Below are 7,097 nucleotides of genomic sequence, written 5' to 3'. Positions count from 1 at the left end.
GCCTAAGCGATCACCTTCTCACATATGTAATTAAGCACAAAACCATTAATTCCCAACAACCCTTACTCAGAAAGGTTAGAAACAATAAAAACTTTGGCCCTGCCAAATTCCAACAAGAACTAAACTCATGTAATTGGTCTATTCTAAAACACCTCCCCCTAGAGGAAGCAGTAGCATACTTTAACAACAAATTCCTTGAGATCCTTGATTTGCATGCACCTGTTTGTTCAAAGAGAACCAAGGCAAAAACTGCACCATGGCTTTCTATAGAGTCTAAACTCAAAATTACCCTTAGAAACAATGCATGGGCTTTATGGCATTATTCTAAAGACCCTCAAGATCACATTAAATACAGGCAATCCAGGAACGAAACCAAAAAATCAATTTTACAAGACAAAAAACAATACTACTGTAATTTACAGACAGTAAATCAAAATAACCCTCAGAAGTTTTGGGCACGTTTAAATAATCTACTACATCCTGGACAAACTTCAACCCCAATCCCTGCTACTACTATTGATAAACCCCTGAAGATGTTTCTGATAGTTTTAACCAATTCTTTACTGAGACAATTCAATCCCTAGCTAGCCAACTACCTCCTAGTTCCCCTGGTCCTGAAAGTAGCACCCCTAGAAACCTACTCACGTTCAGCTTCCAACCAGTCGCCACTTCACTTATCCGTACCTTGATCAAAACATTAAAACCCACTACACTTTCTGCTGATCAACTCCCTGCCGAATACCTACAAAAATCAGCTGATGCTATTGCTTACCCTGTCTCAATACTAATCAATCGAACCATAGTAGAAGCTAAAATTCCCACCATCTGGAAAATATCCTATGTAATCCCACTTCACAAAGGAGGCAGCTCTACTGAATTTTCCAATTATAGGCCAATAGCTATACTCTTTCCACTTGCAAAGATTATGGTAAAATGTATTCATAGACAACTCATGTACCACCTAATTCAAAATCACCTTATGGCAGACACTCAGCATGGCTTCCATCCTCATCACAGCACTACTTCAACCCTCCTAGCCTTTACTAACACCATAAACCATAATCACAACAATAATTATATATCCTCAGCCCTCTTTTTGGATCGTTCCAAGGCATTCGATATGGTTGATCACCAACTTTTAATTCACACCCTGCAAACATTCTGTCTAGATACTGGAGCCCTCCAATGGTTTCAATCCTACCCGAATGGTCGACAGCAGGCTGTCCTCTGGCAGAACAAACTCTCTAGCCTTCTACCTAACACCCTTGGAGTATCACAAGGCTCTATACTAGGGCCCTTGCTGTTCTCCATCTTCATTAACGACCTTTATACTGTCATCCCAAAAGTCAGCTGTATCCAATATGCTGATGACTCTACTCTGATTTGCTCAGCCACATCTCCAGTAGAGTTATGGTCAGCTACCCAGACCACCTTTAATACAATAGAAAACTAGCTTTCTGAACATCGTCTGATCCTAAATCCCAAAAAAACTAAAATGCTGTTATTTTCACCAACACGTAGGTCTACCACTTTCACCTTTACCATAAAATCAAATGATGGCACAATAATCTCCCCTGACCCATCTACAAAACTATTAGATGTCATCATAGACAATAATCTAAAATTTGACCTATATGTTAACCAAACTATCAAAACCATCAATAAAAAACTAGGGTCACTTTAAAGAATAAAAGCCTTCCTAACCCCTCCAGCTGAAATTGCCATAGCTTGCTCTCACCTTCTTTCAACCCTTCTGTATGCATCCCCTCTACTCTCGAATTTAAACAAGACTGTCCTTAACAAACTCTCAATTTGCTATAACCACATTGCCAGGTTTGCCACTGGGCTGCCTTTTAGGACACATCATTGCATCAATGTAAATCAGCTTGGGTGGCTTGAACTACCCAGCCTAATCCAGTATAACCAACTGATTATGGCCTATAAAATCCTCTATAATCCGGTCAATACTGCTGCACTTAAAAATATTATCACCCCCTATAACAATCCTAGACCACTTCGATCCTCTAACAAACTACTAATTCAGACTAGCAAAATTAATAACACAGCCGGTGATTCTCTCTTTGCAAACTCTGTAAGTAGATCCTGGAACTCTCTTCCAGCTGATATTACCTTATTTTCCACCTTAGGTAAATTTAAAACTAGACTCAAACAACATTTGTCACTTAACTGGCTATGTCAATGTATCAAGCCTGGCTAACTCTCTCTAGAATGTGTAAAAATCTGTTAACCAGTTTACTGTGTAATTTAATTTAATCCTGACTTGTGCTCAGGATTAACTGTAATTTGTGGAACTTGTTTAACTTGCTTACTTATGTAATCTCTGTAGATAGTCTGTTTGTAATATGTAATGCTAGTATTATGTAATGCTGTATCTGCTTATCCTTGGAGCTTTTCTCCCCAGGCCACCGCTGAAAATGGACATGCATCCAGTCGGACTATCCCAGTCAACAAATGTAAAATAAAATAAAATAAAAATATGTGGACAGTCTGGCACTCTGTTGTCAGTCCATAGGTGTACACATATTGCCTTCATGCGAGACATGTGGACCACGCTTCACAATGTGGATGTCAATAGCCATGTTCATGGGTGTATCACGTAAATACTGGACTACAAATGCTCACACAGTTTATGCATTCACACACGTCAATCTGTCCTGACACATAATACCTGGTGGTGCAGAGGTCACATGGCCACATATTACCCAGTAGTTAGTGACAAACATCTGTACAGAGTCCCACTGTTTTGTCTGAAATACACAGCAGTTATGGTGGCCTGGCAGCAGTATGTCTTGCAAATAGCTGGACATAACAGCACACTGGGTAATTACACTAGACTGCTAGGAAGGTCACAAAGCACTGTGCAAGCTACAGGCAGACTGTCACAACACTGGACTACATTTTGTATGGGGGAATACACATGTACCTGCAATTATACCAGGCTCTACATGCATGTCACATCACAGAGTAACAGACACCTGTGAGAAAGTGCATACCCACAACCAGTGTGAACACAGCCACAGCCACATATGGTACACAAGCTTAATATGACACTATCTGGACTGTCTGATAAACACCATCCTCATATGTGCCACTCACAAACTAACCCTACATACAATGGGTCATGTCACAGTTTGGTCCAATGCCTGTCTGTGGTATGGGACACGTGTGTGTCTGGCCCTACAAACATGTGACCCAATAGGGTACCATACACTGGAGCAGCGTATGACATCAGATAGAACAGGACCAAGAACAATGGCATCTACCACAGTCTGTGCACAGCCCAAGAAACGTATGTGCAATACACATACTGTTGACAATCACCATAAGTACACAGACCTCAGTACTGTACACAGAACCACAGAAAGCCCAAGTTATGTCCTCAGAAACAACCCCTACTATACAGAACATGTCTAGCAGTCTGATATCTGACTGGCTTGTTATTAAATATGATGTCAATAAATAATGGTGTACAGTACTTATGCATCTCTTACTGAATGACATATGTAGAAAGGTTGACAGACTTGTGGCTGAAACTATAAACACTGGCCCAATATTGGCATGTTGCTGTGATAACCTCATACATTTACTGTCGTACCAGGGTTTGTTGTGACATATGTCCTATGAGGGATATGAAGTCAGTAACTCTCATGGCTGTCACCATGTACTAACTGCAATCCTCACACTATGCTTCTGCAGTTCTCAGATAGGTGTTCTGTGAGTAACACAAGAAACAAAATGCTCCACACACTGCCCAGTCTGCAGATATCCCTACAGATGGGAGTTTCCTCAAACACATAACACTGTCATGACAGGTATTAAATCATGCAGACCAGCCATATCCACACACACCCTGTTAAACCGACATTACTCCACATGCAGAAGAGCAACACTTACATTCTCTGGTCATGTCTGGCACATCCTGCTCCTGCCTGTTGACCTGTTTCCACAGTGTATGTTGTTAGAGGTAAATCCCAATACCATCTCTGATGCTGTTTGCCAAACATCAAATTTAGGTCCTGTTCACAGTGAATGAAAAGCCCCAACACCAACATGATGTTCCTAGATATTGGAGTGTGTTCCCATGCAATTGGCTATGGGAATGTTACCACAGCTGTTCCACATGCAATCAGCAAAAGGGGGACTGCAATTCATGTAGATGCCATCAGCTGATCATGAGCATCACTTACAAAACACAAGCTGCTGCCTAAGAAAAGCAGGTGTACTTCTCCACATCCACCAGAGAGGGAGTGAGAGAGACAGACACAGACAAAGTAAGTCAGGGAGGGGGTGGGAGGGTAAAACCTAAGCATGTTTGTGTCACACACCTAACAGTACAGGGTTTCAAACCCCTGACTATGTATTGCTATCACATGTCTATGCAGTTATTGCATGCACCACATAGCTTACATGTTGGGGAGCTCTCCAAAGGTATATCTGATGGTAAGTGACATCTGCATCAGTGATATAGTAGCGATAAGGTAAATGTAGTACACGTGCCTGTCCACATGAACAGGTGTTAACATCAACACAGCCACACTCTCTCAGGGGACTCACACACGTTGACACACTTGGCAGTGTCAGGTTTAGACTTCCTAACTAGCTAATTTCTCACAATACAGTAATGTGCAGGTAACACATGCACCACAGGGGTATCCAGATGTTATATGGGCAAAGTGTATGTGAAGGTGTCTGACATCAGACATCATGCATCATTAGGCCAGTGGGAGTTGTAGTGAGTGTGAATGTGGTCAAAAGTATCTTACTCAACACACACAGATACAGGGTGCCAGTACTGGCATGTATGGGTGCATTGCTTCATGGGTGTGTAGTGGTTGACTGTGCCAGAAAGCTATACAATGTTAGGTGAAGGGTATACCTTTACATCAGGCCACATGGCAATAGTCTGCAGTGTGGCTCAGGGGTGTAGTGTCTGGAATGGCCCACACAGGTGGGTACTGTATTCACCATCCAGTCACCTGGGTTACTATTGTGTGTGTCCAGTGCTGTGCAATGCTTGCCATGTATGTGTTCTATAGTCCATGACATGGATGGTGTCTGGGATGTGCACATGCCCCACATGCATGTTCAGTGACATGTGGTACTGTACCTGGGGTGTCTGGCCCATGTTGTGTACACAGATTGTTATCATCAGATGTCCCAGTCCTGGCCTCATGAGGTGGTAACTGGTAAAGGACACCAGGTTGACCCTGCACCTACATTGATAGCATGATACAGGTATTCCCTGGTGTCAGTGGCATCTGTCCATACAGGGAATGTGTTTAAGGCATGGTATGTCCTTTGTAGGTCACATTTGATGGCACCACAGTTGTTGCAGGCGTCCAGTGGAGAACATAGTGAAGGTGCACTGTCTGCAATTATGTGCCTATTGTAGTGATGGGACAGGGTGCCATACCCTCTGTAGTCTACTACAATCACACCATAGTTACTACCTGTGGTCAATATACAGGGTACTACCAACATAGCGGTTGTTGCCTAGGCAAGTGTGTTTGTGTATGAGACATGGGTTGAGATTGTTCTCTGGGTAATACAAGGGTTGCTTACTTTGTTCATCAGGCCTTAATGTCACATGTAGGGGTATGGATTGGCTCCCCAGCCTCTTGGCTATTTGACTACTGTTATCCTTGTAAGGTGGACAGTGTGACATATAATAGGCCCACCATATAAGAAATTTGCAAAACCCACTCCACAATGAGTCCAGTTGCTACACACTCCCCTTCACACAGGATACGAATGACAAATGCAGACACACACACATATACTTGCCATGTCTGGTGTTAAACTCCTATCTAGCTAGTTTATCATACTACAGCATTACACAGTTATAGGATGCACCACAGAGATTACTGGACTACTCTTTCCTCACAAGTATATTTCACTGGGAATGACATCAGCAGGCTTGCCAAAGAAGGGCAATGGAGGTTGTAGTGACTATGAATAGCCTCAAAAGCATTCCTTCCTACACAGACAAACAAAAACACACACACAAACATCCACAATTGCCATGTCTGTGATTAGAACCCCTACCAAACTACTATATCACATTACAACATTACACAGTTATAGGACTCACCATGGAGATTATTGGAGTACTCCTTCCCCAAAGGTGTATTTCACTGGGAATGACATCAGTAGGCTTGATAAAGAAGGGCAATGGAGGTTGTAGTGACTGTGAATGGCCTCAAAAGCACTGATCCCTACACAGATAAACAAACACACACACATCCACACTTGCCATGTCTGAGAATAGAACCCCTACCGAACTACTATATCACACTGTTATAGGACACACAGACAAACAAACACACACACACAAGCATCCACACTTGCTATGTCTGGGAACAGAATCCCTACATCACACTACCTCACTATGCTGTTAAAGGACACACCACAGTGATTACTGGGGTACTCCTTCTCCAAAGGTGTATTACACTGGGAATGACATCAGCAGACTTGCCAAAGAAGGGCAATGGAGGTTGTAGTGACTGTGAATGGCCTCAAAAGCATTGCTCCCTACACAGACAAACAAACACACAAACATCCCCTCTTGCCATGTCTGGTAATAGAGCCCCTACCGTACTATTACATCACACTGTAGCATTACGCTGTTATAGGACGCACCATGGGGATTACTGGAGTACTCCTTCCCCAAAGGTGTATTTTGCTGGGAATGACATCAGCAGGCTTGCCAAAGAAGGGCAGTGGAGGTTGTAGTGACTGTAAATGGTCTCAGGAGCATTGCCCCCTACACAGACTAACAAACACACACACACACAAACACACACACAGAAACATCCACACTTGCTATGTCTGGGAATAGAATTCTTACCTAACTAGTTTATCACACTATAACATTACACAGTTATAGGATGTGCCACAGAGCTTACTGGGCAACTCCTTGCATTTCAAAGTGAATGACATCAACAGGCTTGCCAAAGTAGAACATTTGAATTGTAGTGAGTGTGACTAGCCTAAAAAGCATTGCTCCCTACACAGACAGACACATACACAAAATTGCCATGTGTGGGATTAGAACTCCTATCTAACTAATTTATCAT

Source organism: Protopterus annectens, chromosome 1.part1, assembly GCF_019279795.1.
Source record: "Protopterus annectens isolate FY-2018-M chromosome 1.part1, PAN1.0, whole genome shotgun sequence".
Lineage (NCBI taxonomy): Eukaryota > Metazoa > Chordata > Ceratodontiformes > Protopteridae > Protopterus > Protopterus annectens.
Note: the sequence above shows the minus strand (reverse complement) of the source record.